This window comes from Anomaloglossus baeobatrachus, chromosome 2 (assembly GCF_048569485.1).
Source record: "Anomaloglossus baeobatrachus isolate aAnoBae1 chromosome 2, aAnoBae1.hap1, whole genome shotgun sequence".
NCBI classification, from domain to species: Eukaryota; Metazoa; Chordata; class Amphibia; order Anura; family Aromobatidae; genus Anomaloglossus; species Anomaloglossus baeobatrachus.
This window is the reverse complement of record NC_134354.1, coordinates 354427646-354441382: the sequence shown is the minus strand read 5'-3', so window position 1 is coordinate 354441382 and position 13737 is coordinate 354427646. Positions and strand designations below refer to the sequence as shown.

The window sequence follows — 13737 nt, the reverse complement described above, 5'->3', positions numbered from 1 at the left end:
ACCTATATACCAGTGAGCAGAGCTTCCTCTACAGTAGTTCTCCTGATTAGGCATGCCCTTACCTCATGAGCAGGGCATTGCAGCTTTGGTAGCAACCATTACGACATGGACTCTGCTGCTGTGGACCGGGGAGAGTGAGTGCAGATTCATTGCACCCACACTCCTCACATGAAGGGTCCGCACTCCTAGAAAATGGGGGATACGTTCCCTGAGTGTCTCCCCCCCATATTCTAGACGGTCCAGAGTCGTCGTGGGACCCCTTTATTTTTTTTCTTACAATAAATTGGTGAAAGAGGAAATGTTTTGGGGACTGTTTTTTCAAATAAATTTCTTTTGTCAATTTTTTTTTTTTGTTAGTACTGACAGTTTATGATGTTGGGTATCTAATAGACGCCATAACATCACAAACTGCTGGGCTTGATCTCAGGTGACTTTACAGCTAGTATCAACCCGATTTATTGCCCCGTTTGCCACTGCACCAGGGCACGGGATGAGCTGGGGTGAAGCGCCAGGATTGGCGCATCTAGTGGATGCGCCACGTCTGGGGTGCCTGCGGCCTGCTATTTTTAGGCTGTGAAGGCCCAATAACTATGTACCTTCCCACCCTGAGAATACCAGACCACAGCTGTCCGCTTTACCTTGGCTGGTGATCCAATTTGGGGGGGACCCTACTTTTATTGTGTAATTATTAATATTTATAAAATAATTATAAAAAAGAGCCTGAGGGGACCTCCACATTGGATCTCCAACCACGGTAAAGCTGCCAGCTGTGGTTTTCAGGCTACAGCCGTCTGCTTTACCTTAGCTGGCTATCAAAAATGGGGGGACCCAACGTCATTTTTTTTTTAACTATTTTTTAAATAGAAAAAATTAATGGGCTTCCCTGTATTTTGATTGCCAACCAAGGTAACGGCAGGCAGACTGGGGTGGCAACCCATAGCTGTCTGCTTTATCTGCGCTGAGAATCAAAAATACCGCGGAGCGCTACGTCATTTTTTTAAAGATTTATTTTTACAGCACTGTGATGTCCAGCAATCAAAATACAGGGAAGCCCATTTTGTTTTTAGTTATTTAAATAAATAATTAAAAAAATATATATATGGGCTCCCGCTGCATTTTTTGTATTGCTAGGTAAGGGTAATCCAAGCAGCTACTGGCTGCTAACCCCCACTGCTTGGTGTTACCTTCACTGGCAATGGAAAATCCAGGGAAGCATTTTTTATTTTTTTTGCCAAAAAACTACAAAAAAAGGACGTGAGCTTCGCCATATTTTTGTATGCTAGCCAGATATAGCAGGCAGGTGCTGGAAGAGTTGGATACAGCGCCAGAAGATGGCGCTTCTATGAAAATGCCATTTTCTGAGGTGGCTGCAGACTGCAATTTGCAGCAGTGGGGCCCAGAAAGCTCAGGCCAACCTGTGCTGCGGATTCCAATCCCAAGCTGCCTAGTTCTACCTGGCTGGACAAAAAAATGGGGCGAAGCCTACGTCATTTGTTTTCTAATTATTTAATGAAATTCATAAAATAATAAAAAAAAGGGCTTCCCTTTATTTTTGGTTCCCAGCCGGGTACAAATAGGCAACTGGGGGTTGGGGGCAGCCGTACCTGCCTGCTGTACCTGGCTAGCATACAAAAATATGGCGAAGCCCACATAATTTTATCAGGGGGCAAAAAACTTCTGCATACAGTCCTGGATGGAGTATGCTGAGCCTTGTAGTTCTGCAGCTGCTGTGTGTCTGTATGGAGAAGAGCAGACAGCAGCTGCAGAACTACAAGGCTCAGCATACTCCATCCAGGACTGTATGCAGAATTTTTTTGCCCACTAAAAAAATGACGTGGGCTTCGCCATATTTTTGTATGCTAGCCAGGTACAGCAGGCAGCCACGGGCTGCCTCCAACCCCCAGTTGCCTATTTGTACCCGGCTGGGAACCAAAAATATAGGGAAGCCCGTTTTTTTTAATTATTTCACTTATTTCATGAAATAATTAAAAAACAAATGACGTGGGCTTCGCCCCATTTTTTGTGTCCAGCCGGGTACAACTAGGCAGCTGGGGATTGGAATCCGCAGCACAGGTTAGCCCGAGGTTTCTGGGCGCCTCTGCTGCGAATTTCAGTCCGCAGCCGTCTCAGAAAATGGCGCTATCATAGAAGCGCCATCATCTGGCGCTGTATCCAACTCTTCCAACAGCCCTGAAGCCGGGTGGCTTGTTGGGTAATCATGAAGTAATGCTGGCTTTGTTTTACTAGCCAGTATTAAGCCAGAGATTCTTAATGTCAGGCACGTTTGACCCGGCCATTAAGAATCTCCAATAAAGGGATAAAAAAAAACACCACACAGAGAAAAAAATACTTTAATAGAAATAAATACACAGACACATTAGAGACTCCATCTTTATTACCCCCTGTCAGCCCTCCACGATCCTGCTCTTCTGTCTTCTTTCTTTCTAGTGTAGTAGTAGTGACGATTGTAGTGAGGATGAGGTTCACCAGCTCATCACTTGGGGCTGAGAAACCTCATCCTCACTACAATCCTCACTAGTGTAGTAGTAGTGATGATTGTAGTGAGGATGAGTTTACCCAGCTCATCACTTGGGGCTGAGGAACCTCATCCTCACTACAATCCTCACTAGTGTAGTAGTAGTGACGATTGTAGTGAGGATGAGTTTACCCAGCTCATCACTTGGGGCTGAGGAACCTCATCCTCACTACCATCATCACTAGTGTAGTAGTAGTGACGATTGTAGTGAGGATGAGTTTACCCAGCTCATCACTTGGGGCTGAGGAACCTCATCCTCACTACAATCATCACTAGTGTAGTAGTAGTGACGATTGTAGTGAGGATGAGTTTACCAAGCTCATCACTTGGGGCTGAGGAACCTCATCCTCTCTACAATCATTACTAGTGTAGTAGTAGTGATGATTGTAGTGAGGATGAGTTTACCCAGCTCATCACTTGGGGCTGAGGAACCTCATCCTCACTACAATCCTCACTAGTGTAGTAGTAGTGACGATTGTAGTGAGGATGAGTTTACCCAGCTCATCACTTGGGGCTGAGGAACCTCATCCTCACTACAATCCTCACTACAATCGGGAAGCAGCGTGCAGCCTTCACTCCGTGAGTGATCAGTGCTGGCTGTCAGCGGTAACAGCGGTAACGCTGACAGACGCGTTACCATAGCAACGGTGCTCTCGGAGCCGCGGTTAGCGGTGACATCACCGCTAACTGCGTTGCTATGGCAACGGTGATCTCCGTTAATGACCGGCTGTGTCAGCCTATCCCTAACGGAACGGGGAGTCGACCGTGTGCTAGAGCATGTCGCCGGTACACGGCGATACACATATGTGCACCGTGTACCGGAGAGATGCACTCGCAGGTCCTACATGACGCGTCATAGTCATGTGACCAGTCTGTAGCCAATGAGATTATAGCCACGTGACTGGTCACATGGCTATTTTGACGTCATGATAGGTCCTGCATCTCAGCTGGCAGTGCTGGTCACGGGGAGGATTCAGCGATCATCGGATGGAATAGCGGCAGGAGACAGAGAACAGGTGGGATCGCGGGGACCGGTAAGTGTTATGGCAATGTTTATTAACTGTTTGTGTACATTTATAATGCATTTTTATGTGTTTGTGATTGCCTCCCATTATAGCCTATTGGTTCGAGTTCGGTTCGTCGAACGTTTGACGAACCGAACTCGAACAGGACCCCCGTTCGGCAAACCGACTCGAGACGAACCGCGATCGGTTCACTCATCTCTAGTCCTGGGTTCAATCCCCAGTGAAACCAATCTGTTCTTAGTGTTGAAATAATACGCTATCCAACTCCAATATATGAAGTTCTCGGCTTTGTTGCCGAATGACGGGATGTTTTGGCTTCCATCACAAACAGAACTACAAATTATTTATTTTTTTTCCCCTGGCGGTCAAAACTCGTCTCTAAATACCATTACTTTGCAGGATTTCACAGGTTTCATAGTGGAGTCGTCATCACGTCTACTTCACACGCAGAAGGTCCTGGGTTCAATCCCCAGTAAAAACAAGCCGTTTTCGCTGTTGAAGTAATTTGCTATCAACCTGTAACATATGAAATTCTTTGTTTTGTTGCCAACTAATAATATATTTTGGCTTCCATCACCAAGAGAACTACGATTTTGGGTTTCTTTTTTATTGACCATTTTAGCAGAAAACATAATCCCATATTATAAAAATCCTATTTGTTTCAAAATATATAGTTCCCATAAATACAAAAGCAAAAGACCAAACTATGGAGAAAAAAGTAACACATTCAATATAAACTTCAATTTAAACAAAATCCCTTTGTAGGAATAAAACTGGTAAAATATGTAATAATAATTGTAAATGTTTCATTAACCAAAAATACTTTCCTTCAGCAATAAAAAGGCCCCGTCAGTCACAATTCTGCTCTGCTAGCCAATACACAGTAACTTTTCGTAAGGTTTCATAGTGTAGTGGTCATCACGTCTGCTTAACATAGGGTATGCATATTCCTATGTGTCTTTTGGTGTCTTTGTCTTTTGTTTTTTGTGAATTTTGTATTTGAGACATTTCTTGTCTGTATACAATGTATTTTATTGTGCATTCTCCATTGTGATTGTTTTTAATTGTGGTTTGGGTTGCAGCCTGTCTGGGCGCTCCTATTTAAGGTGTGACGTTCCCTTTCCACATGTGGACCTGTGGAAGCCTAATCAACGCGAAACGGCCGTCGTCCTCTCTTGGGAGCCGCCAGGCAGGTTGCCTCCAGCCCTCCTCTCACCCATGCACCTGACCAAATAAACGTTTTCCAGCACAAGTACAGCGGATGGAGTGCGGTCTTTTTCTTACCTCTCCCACTACCTTCGGATCTTCAGTGCTGACGTGCACCCCCGCTCTGGATTAATCACTTTGCAGCTTGGCAGCTACATCCCTCCGGATACATGCAGTACCGCAGGTAAAAACGCGGAATGGTGCTGGACCATCCCCCCTTTTTTCTTTGAATCTTATTGCGTCCATGCTTGCATTTAAAAACCGCACGTGTGTGCCTGTCGGTGGCAGCATACAGGTGCACGTTTTGCACAAACTATTATATAACGCACAAGTCTAGTGAATAATACACGTCAGTCAGCAGTGGCTGATAGTGTCAGACTTCTCAGTAATTGTCGCTCCTAAAAACCTGTTAGGTTCTTATTGCGTCCATGCTTGCATTTAAAAACCGCACGTGTGTGCCTGTCGGTGGCAGCGTACAGGTGCACGTTTTGCACAAACTATTATATAACGCACAAGTCTAGTGTATAATACACGTCAGTCAGCAGTGGCTGATAGTGTCAGACTTCTCAGTAATTGTCGCTCCTAAAAACCTGTTAGGTTCTTATTGCGTCCATGCTTGCATTTAAAAACCGCACGTGTGTGCCTGTCGGTGGCAGCGTACAGGTGCACGTTTTGCACAAACTATTATATAACGCACAAGTCTAGTGTATAATACACGTCAGTCAGCAGTGGCTGATAGTGTCAGACTTCTCAGTAATTGTCGCTCCTAAAAACCTGTTAGGTTCTTATTGCGTCCATGCTTGCATTTAAAAACCGCACGTGTGTGCCTGTCGGTGGCAGCGTACAGGTGCACGTTTTGCACAAACTATTATATAACGCACAAGTCTAGTGTATAATACACGTCAGTCAGCAGTGGCTGATAGTGTCAGACTTCTCAGTAATTGTCGCTCCTAAAAACCTGTTAGGTTCTTATTGCGTCCGTGCTTGCATTTAAAAACCGCACGTGTGTGGCAGTCGGTGGCAGCGTCAGGCTCCATATTGTCCCTGGATAGAGACGTGCATGATGGCCTGTAAACCTGAAGTGCCCATTGTAAGGCAGTGGGTCTATTGTAGTATAGCCCTTAGGCAGGGCAGCCAAAAATTTGGAGGCTCCACATTGTCCCTGGATAGAGATGTGCATAAGGGCCTCAAAACATTGTTCCCATTGCAAAGGAGCGGGTCTCCTGTCGTTGTAATGCCCATTCTGAAAGAATGGTCGAAAAAATTTACCACTGGGGGTATACCTGAAACAACGGCCTAACTATTGTAACGGTCAGTCATCATGATGGCGCATGAGGAGAAGGAGGAGCAGTCCAGCGATTAGCCAAAGTCCAGAACTGTGTACCCATGGGTGAGTGTAGGTACATGGCAAACTTTAAATTCCGCTCTCATTTGCTGGTGGTGTGGTGAAGTCTGGCCCAATCCAACCCTTGTTCATCTTGATCAGAGTCAGCCTGTCAGCATTTACAGTTGACAGGCAGGTGCGTTTATCTGTAATGATTCCACCTGCGGCACTAAAAACACGCTCTGACAAAACGCTAGCGGCAGGGCAGGCCAGGACTTCCAAGGCGTAGAGAGCCAATTCATGCCACGTGTTCAGCTTGGATACCCATTAATTGTAAGGCACAGAGGAATGTCGGAGTACAGTTGTTTGATCTGCAAGGTACTCCTTGAGCATCTGGGCAAACTTTTTTGTGGCACTACCCCGCACCTCAGGGGCTGTGGTATGTGAGGGCCTGAGAAAACTGTCCCACATCTTAAAGACTGTTCCCCTACCTCTGGCGGATTGGACTTGTGCCCCTCTCGGCTGTACGCCTTGGTTGTCCACTGATTCCTGACCTATGCCGCTAGCGTTTTGTGAGGGGAATGCTTTGCCTACTTCCGTGACTATGGCCTTCTGGAACTGCTGCATTTTGCCTGACCTCTTCGCCTCGGGAATAAGAGACATAAAGTTCTCCTTGTAGCGTGGGTCTAACAGTGTTACCAACCAGTAATGATTGTCGGCAAAGATGTTCTTAACGCGAGGGTCACGAGACAGGCAGCTTACCATAAAGTCAGCCATGTGTGCCAGACTCTTAACAGCCATCACTTCATTATCCTGACCAACACGATGACTGAACATGCTGTCCTCCTCCTCCTCCTCCTCCTCCTCCTCCTCATCTACCCTGTCCTCTGGCCAGCCACGCTGAACCGAGGATATGACTGCATGTCATATCCTCAATTTGGCCAGAGAGTTGCTCCATGTCTTCATCCTCCTCCTCGTCATAGTCCTCCACTGCACGTTGTGATGAGACGAGGCTGGGATGTGTGTTATCACCCACACCCACTACTGTTTCTTGCTCAAACTCATCGCGCTCCGCCTGCAATGCATCATGGTTGTTTTTTGAGCAGAGACCATTTTAGAAGGCAGAGAAGCGGTATGGTGACGCTAATACTGTCGTCATCGCCGCTCACCATCTTGGTGGAGTCCTCAAACTTTTGGCGGATGGTACATAGGTCGGACATCCATCTCCACTCCTCAGGTGTTATGTGTGGAGTTTGACCCATTTCCCGACGGCTTAGGTGATGCAGGTACTCAACAACTGCCCTCTTCTGCTCACATATCATGACCAACATGTGCAGAGTTGAATTCCAACGCGTGGGGACATCACACACCAGTCTGTGAGTCGGAAGATGCAAATGGCGCTGAAAGCCGGCAAGGCCGGCTGAAGCAGTAGGTGACTTTCGAAAATGTGCAGACAGGCGGCGAACGTTTACCAGCAGATCAGACAGCTCTGGGTATGACTTTAGAAAACGCTGAACCACGAGGTTGAGCACATGGGCCACGCATGGAACATGTGTCAGCTGGCCTCACCTCAAAGCCGCCACCAGGTTCCGGCCATTGTCACACACAACCTTTCCTGGCTTTAGGTTCAGAGGTGTGAGCCAGTGATCTGCCTGCTGTTTCAGAGCTGTCCACACCTCTTCTGCATTGTAGGGTTTGTCACCTATGCAGATTAGCTTCAGCACAGCCTGTTGCCGCTTCGCCGAGGCAGTGCTGCAGTGCTTCTGTGTCGCCCTGGACAAGCCAGGGGCCACAGAGCACAACACTTACACACCCCACACTCCCTGCAGGCATATCATAGTCAAAACACCAAATCCTTGTTGCCTTCCCCAGGGGCTGTTGTCCACACCAGGGGGTGGAGCCAGGCGGTTGGTCTCCACCCACCAAGGAGGAGGGAAAACACAGGCAGTGAGAGTTAAGCTAAGGAAGTGGAAGGAGGAAAGTAGTAGAGAGGAGAAAAGTGACAGCAAAGAGCCTGAAGTTGGTCCGGGTGTGTGGCCCGGACAGGACAGCAAGGTTGGCAGGATGTGGTGACCGTCTGCAGTGGAGGCCGATTGGAGTCTGCCGTAAGGACCGTGGACGGGTGGTGACCCGGCCGTACCGGACCGGTATACAAAGAGAAGACAGCACCATTGGCAGGGGCCTTTCGGATCCCGGCAAGGCTTGGTGTCGCCGTGAATTTGCCAAATCCGTTAGTGAAGGGGACCTCAGGGTTTCCAAACAGCCAAGTCACAATATAAGGCAACCATCCAACCGTGAAGGGGAGACACCGCCACCGCCAAGGGCAACCGTCTCCCAGGGCCAGCGCCTGTGGGCAAAAGGTGCTCCTCCGGCCCATATCCAGGTCGGGGAGCGGGTTACCGGTGGGAAACCATCACTACCAACACTGAACTTAGGTGCAGGGAGAGACAGTCATCACTAACCTGCAGGGAGGAACAACCGCAGCCGTCCGTGGGACCCGTCCATCCAGCCACTTGTTTTACCGTGAACTGTGTCATCAACATTGGGCTGAGTGAGTACCTCCGTGCCGTGCGGCACAGCGCTGCCCCTGCGACCCTGCACCTCATCAGGCCCCGCAACCCGCCTGTCATCCATCTCTACCCCATCACCGGGCCCCGGGACAACCAACCCCCCTACCCACGGAGGGGAGAAATAACAACAAAGCTGCTCCCTGTCACAGGCTCCCGGGATCCACGTCCAGAGCAGCGGTGGTGTCCACACAATCACCACAACCGTGGGTGGCGTCACGGACAATATCCCCAAAACCCAAACCACCCCTTTTCACTCACGGGCAAGGAGCGCCGCTCGAGCCTCCGGGATCCGGCCATCGCTCGAGCCACCGAGCAGCAGCAGCCGTAGAGCAGCGGCAGCCGGACCCGAGCAGTGGGAGAGCGCAGCGTCCCCTCCTCCGCCCGCGACACTTCCAGCTTGGGACTGGTGTGGAGGGTAAAGTGGATGAGGATGCGCAGGAGGAGGAGGAGGCTGAGGAGCATGACATTCCGGAGCTGTAGAGTGTGGGTGAAACCCTGACTTAGGTAGGGCCTGCAAAACTTGGTGTGTGAAGGACGTGTTCCGTCCCTCGCTCAGACTGGGTCCCAGCTTCCACAATATTAACCCAGTGTGACGTCAACGAGATGTAGCGGCCTTGCCCACATGCACTTGTCCACGTGCCTGTGGTTAGGTGGACTTTGGCTGAAACAGCGTTGTTCAGGGCACGTGTGATGTTTTGTGACACGTGGTTATGCAATGCGGGGACGGCACACCGGGAGAAATAGTGGCGGCTGGGGACCGAGTAACGTGGGACAGCTGCCACCATCAGGTCGCGGAATGCTTCTGTCTCAACCAGCCTAAAAGGCAACATTTCCAGCGCAAGCAGTCGCGAAATGTTAGCATTTAGAAGTGTGGCATGTGGGGCGTTGGCAGTGTATTTGCGCCTGCGTTCAAAGGTTTGCTGAATGGATAACTGAACGCTGCGCTGGGACAAGGACGAGCTTGATGATGGTGTTATTTCTGCGTGGGCAACTGCAGGTGCAGGGCCGGAGGAGGCTTGTTCGCGGGCAGCATGGACAGGGGATTGGCTCGCATGCACAACAAGCGAAGATGTAGCAGTGACATCAGCAAGCACTGCTCCTCGACTCTGTTGTACATCCCACAAAGTCGGGTGCTTGGCTGACATGTGCCTGATCATTCTGGTGGTGGTCAGGCTGCTAGTTTTGGTACCCCTGCTGATGCTGGCACGGCAGGTGTTGCAAATGGCCTTTTTAGAATTATCTGGAGCCAACTTAAAAAACTGCCAGACTCGGGAAGACCTAACATTTGTACAGGCACCTTGTGTCGTGTTGTTCCGGGGAACAGTTGCCTGATGTCTGCCTGGGGCCACCACCCTGCTTCTTACTGCCTGTTGGGATGCTACGCCTCCCTCCCCCTGTGCACTGCTGTCCTCGCTCTGCATATCCTCCTGCCAGGTTGGGTCAGTTACTGGATCATCCACCACGTCGTCTTCCTCTTCCGCACCCTGCTCCTCCTGACTTCCTGACAATTGTGTCTCATCATCGTCCACCCCTTGTTGAGACACGTTGCCAACTTCGTGAGAACGTGGCTGCTCAAATATTTGGGCATCTGTACATACAATCTAGTCATGGCCCACTTCAACAGGAGCTGGCGAGAGGCCAGAATGTGTGAATGGAAACATGAACGAACAGCTCTTCCGAGTGTCCAAGTGTGGGATCAGTAATGTCCGTGGACGTGTACTCGGCCTGGTGGTAGGAAGGAGGATCAGGTTCGAAAATGTGCGGTGCAGTATCACGGCTACTGACACTTGACCGTGTGGAAGACAGAGTGTTTGTGGTGGTGCCAATCTGACTGGAAGCATTATCCGCTATCCAACTAACACCTGTTGACACTGGTCTTGGTTAAAGAGCGGTGTACTGCTGCAGTCCCCAAGGATTTGGGACAGGACGTGCGAGCGAGTAGATGTGGCCCTTTGTTGTGGCGAAATTAGAGCTTGCACACGACCTCGGTCTCTGCCTTCACCACCATCACGTCCACTTCCTTGTTCGTTGACAACGCCCTTGCGCATTTTGCAATGCTGTGCTGATGTGTATTCACTAGACTTGTGCGTTATATCCAAGTTTTTGCAAAACGCACACAAGTGCAGCGGAAAGCTGCCACCAACAGGCACACACGTGCGGTTTTTAAATGCAAGCACGGAGGCACTAAGAACCTAACAGGTCTCTATCCAGGGACAACGTGGAGCCTCCCAATTTTTGGCTGCCCTGCCAAAGGGCTATACTACAATAGACCCACTTCCTTTCAATGGGCACTTCATGTTTACAGGCCCTCATGCACGTCTCTATCCAGGGACAACGTGGAGCCTCCCAATTTTTGGCTGCCCTGCCTAAGGGCTATACTACAATAGACCCACTTCCTTACAATGGGCACTTCAGGTTTACAGGCCCTCATGCACGTCTCTATCCAGGGACAACGTGGAGCCTCCCAATTTTTGGCTGCCCTGCCTAAGGGCTATACTACAATAGACCCACTTCCTTACAATGGGCACTTCATGTTTACAGGCCCTCATGCACGTCTCTATCCAGGGACAACGTGGAGCCTCCCAATTTTTGGCTGCCCTGCCTAAGGGCTATACTACAATAGACCCACTTCCTTACAATGGGCACTTCATGTTTACAGGCCCTCATGCACATGTGTATGCAGGGGCATTGGTGAACCTCACAATTTTGGACTGCCCTGGCAAAGGAAAATACTACAAAGACTCACTTCCTCAAAATGGGCACATTAGACTCAAGAGGCCTTCATGTACGTCTCTTCTCAGGGACATCGGAGTGCCACACAATGTTTTACGTAAAATCTTTCATGTATTAATCTCAAAAAGTAACATACACAAGCTCTATCTCACTATTGGGTATGTGCCCTTAACATTTCTGCCATGAAAAATCATTTTGGGGTCATTTTGGAAGGTTTTCTGGTGAGTCCGTAAAAATGGCGTAAAACGCGGACAAAATTGTTCACAGCTGTGACTTTTGAGTGATAAATGCTTCAAGGGGTCTTCCCCATGCTGTTGCCATGTCATTTGAGCACTCTTCTGAGACTTTTGTGCCATTTTTAGGGTTTCTCCATGCTGCCGGGGGTCATTTCACAAAAATACTCGGGTCTCCCATAGGATAACATTGGGCTCGGTGCTCGGGCCGAGTACACGAGTATCTTGGGATGCTCGGCCCGAGCCTCGAGCACCCGAGCTTTTTAGTACTCGCTCATCACTAGTAAAATATGTAATATTAATTGTAAATGTTTCATTAACCAACAATACTTTGCTTCAGCAATAAAAAGGCCCCGTCAGTCACAATTCTGCTCTGCTAGCCAATACACAGTAACTTTTCGTCAGGTTTCATAGTGTAGTGGTCATCACGTCTGCTTAACACGCAGAAGGTCCTGGGTTCAATCCCCAGTGAAACCAATCTGTTCTTAGTGTTGAAATAATACGCTATCCAACTACAAAATATGAAGTTCTCGGCTTTGTTGCCGAATGATGGGATGTTTTGGCTTCCATCCCCAACAGAGCTACGAATTTGTTTTTTTTTTCCCTGGCGGTCAAAACTCGTCTCTAATTGCCATTACTTTGCAGGCTTTCAAAGGTTTCATAGTGTAGTGAAAATCACGTCTGCTTTAGACGCAGAAGGTCCTGGGTTCAATCCCCAGTGAAACCCATGAGTTCTTGGTGTTGAAATAATCCCCTATCAACCTGCAGTATATAAAGTTCTAGGCTTTGTTGCCGAATAACGGGATGTTTTAGCTTCCATCACCAACAGAGCTACGAATTTGTTTTTTTTCTCCTGGCGGTCAAAACTCGTCTCTAATTGCCATTACATTGCAGGATTTCAAAGGTTTCATAGTGTAGTGGTCATCACGTCTGCTTCACATGCAGAAGGTCCTGAGTTCAATCCCCAGTGAAACTAATCTGTTTTTGGTGTTGAAGTAATTTCCTATCGACTTGTAATATGTGAATTTCTTAATTTCGTTGCCAAATGACAATACATTTTGGCTTCCATCACAAAGAGAACTACGATTTTGGGTTTCTTTTTTATTGACCATTTTAGCAGAAAACATAATCCCATATTATAAAAATCCTATTTGTTTCAAAATATATAATTCCCATAAATACAAAAGCAAAAGACCAAACTATGGAGAAAAAAGTAACACATTCAATATAAACTTCAATTTAAGCAAAATCCCTTTGTAGGAATAAAACTGGTAAAATATGTAATAATAATTGTAAATGTTTCATTAACCAAAAATACTTTCCTTCAGCAATAAAAAGGCCCCGTCAGTCACAATTCTGCTCTGCTAGCGAATACACAGTAACTTTTCGTCAGGTTTCATAGTGTAGTGGTCATCACGTCTTGTTAACACGCAGAAAGTCCTGGGTTCAATCCCCAGTGAAACCAATCTGTTCTTAGTGTTGAAATAATACGCTATCCAACTACAATATATGAAGTTCTCGGCATTGTTGCCGAATGACGGTATGTTTTGGCTTCCATCACAAACAGAACTACAAATTTTATTTTTTTTTTTCCCCTGGCGGTCAAAACTCGTCTCTAAATGCTATTACTTTGCAGGATTTCACAGGTTTCATAGTGGAGTGGTCATCACGTCTACTTCACACGCAGAAGGTCCTGGGTTCAATACCCAGTAAAAACAAGCCGTTTTCGCTGTTGAAGTAATTTGCTATCAACCTGTAATATATGAAATTCTTGGTTTTGTTGCCAACTGATAATATATTTTGGCTTCCCTCACCAAGAGAACTACGATTTTGGGTTTCTTTTTTATTGACCATTTTAGCAGAAAACATAATCCCATATTATAAAAATCCTGTTTGTTTCCAAATATATAGTTCCTTTAAATACAAAAGCAAACAACTAAACTATGTGGAAAAAAGTAACACATTCAATGTAAACTTCCTTTTAAGCAAAATCCCTTTGTAGGAATAAAACTGGTAAAATATGTAATAAAAATTGTAAATGTTTCATTAACCAAAAATACTTTCCTTCAGCAATAAAAAGGCCCCGTCAGTCACAATTCTGCTCTGCTAG

At 47.4% G+C, this 13737-nt stretch overlaps 1 non-coding gene across 1 annotated transcript; it reads left to right on the top strand.

Moving 5' to 3' along the window:
* The first annotated feature begins 12031 nt into the window (after positions 1-12031).
* On the top strand, positions 12032-12104 carry TRNAV-AAC (transfer RNA valine (anticodon AAC)). Its single transcript has one exon. It is a non-coding gene; the product is annotated as a tRNA-Val (tRNA).
* Positions 12105-13737: the final 1633 nt, after the last annotated feature.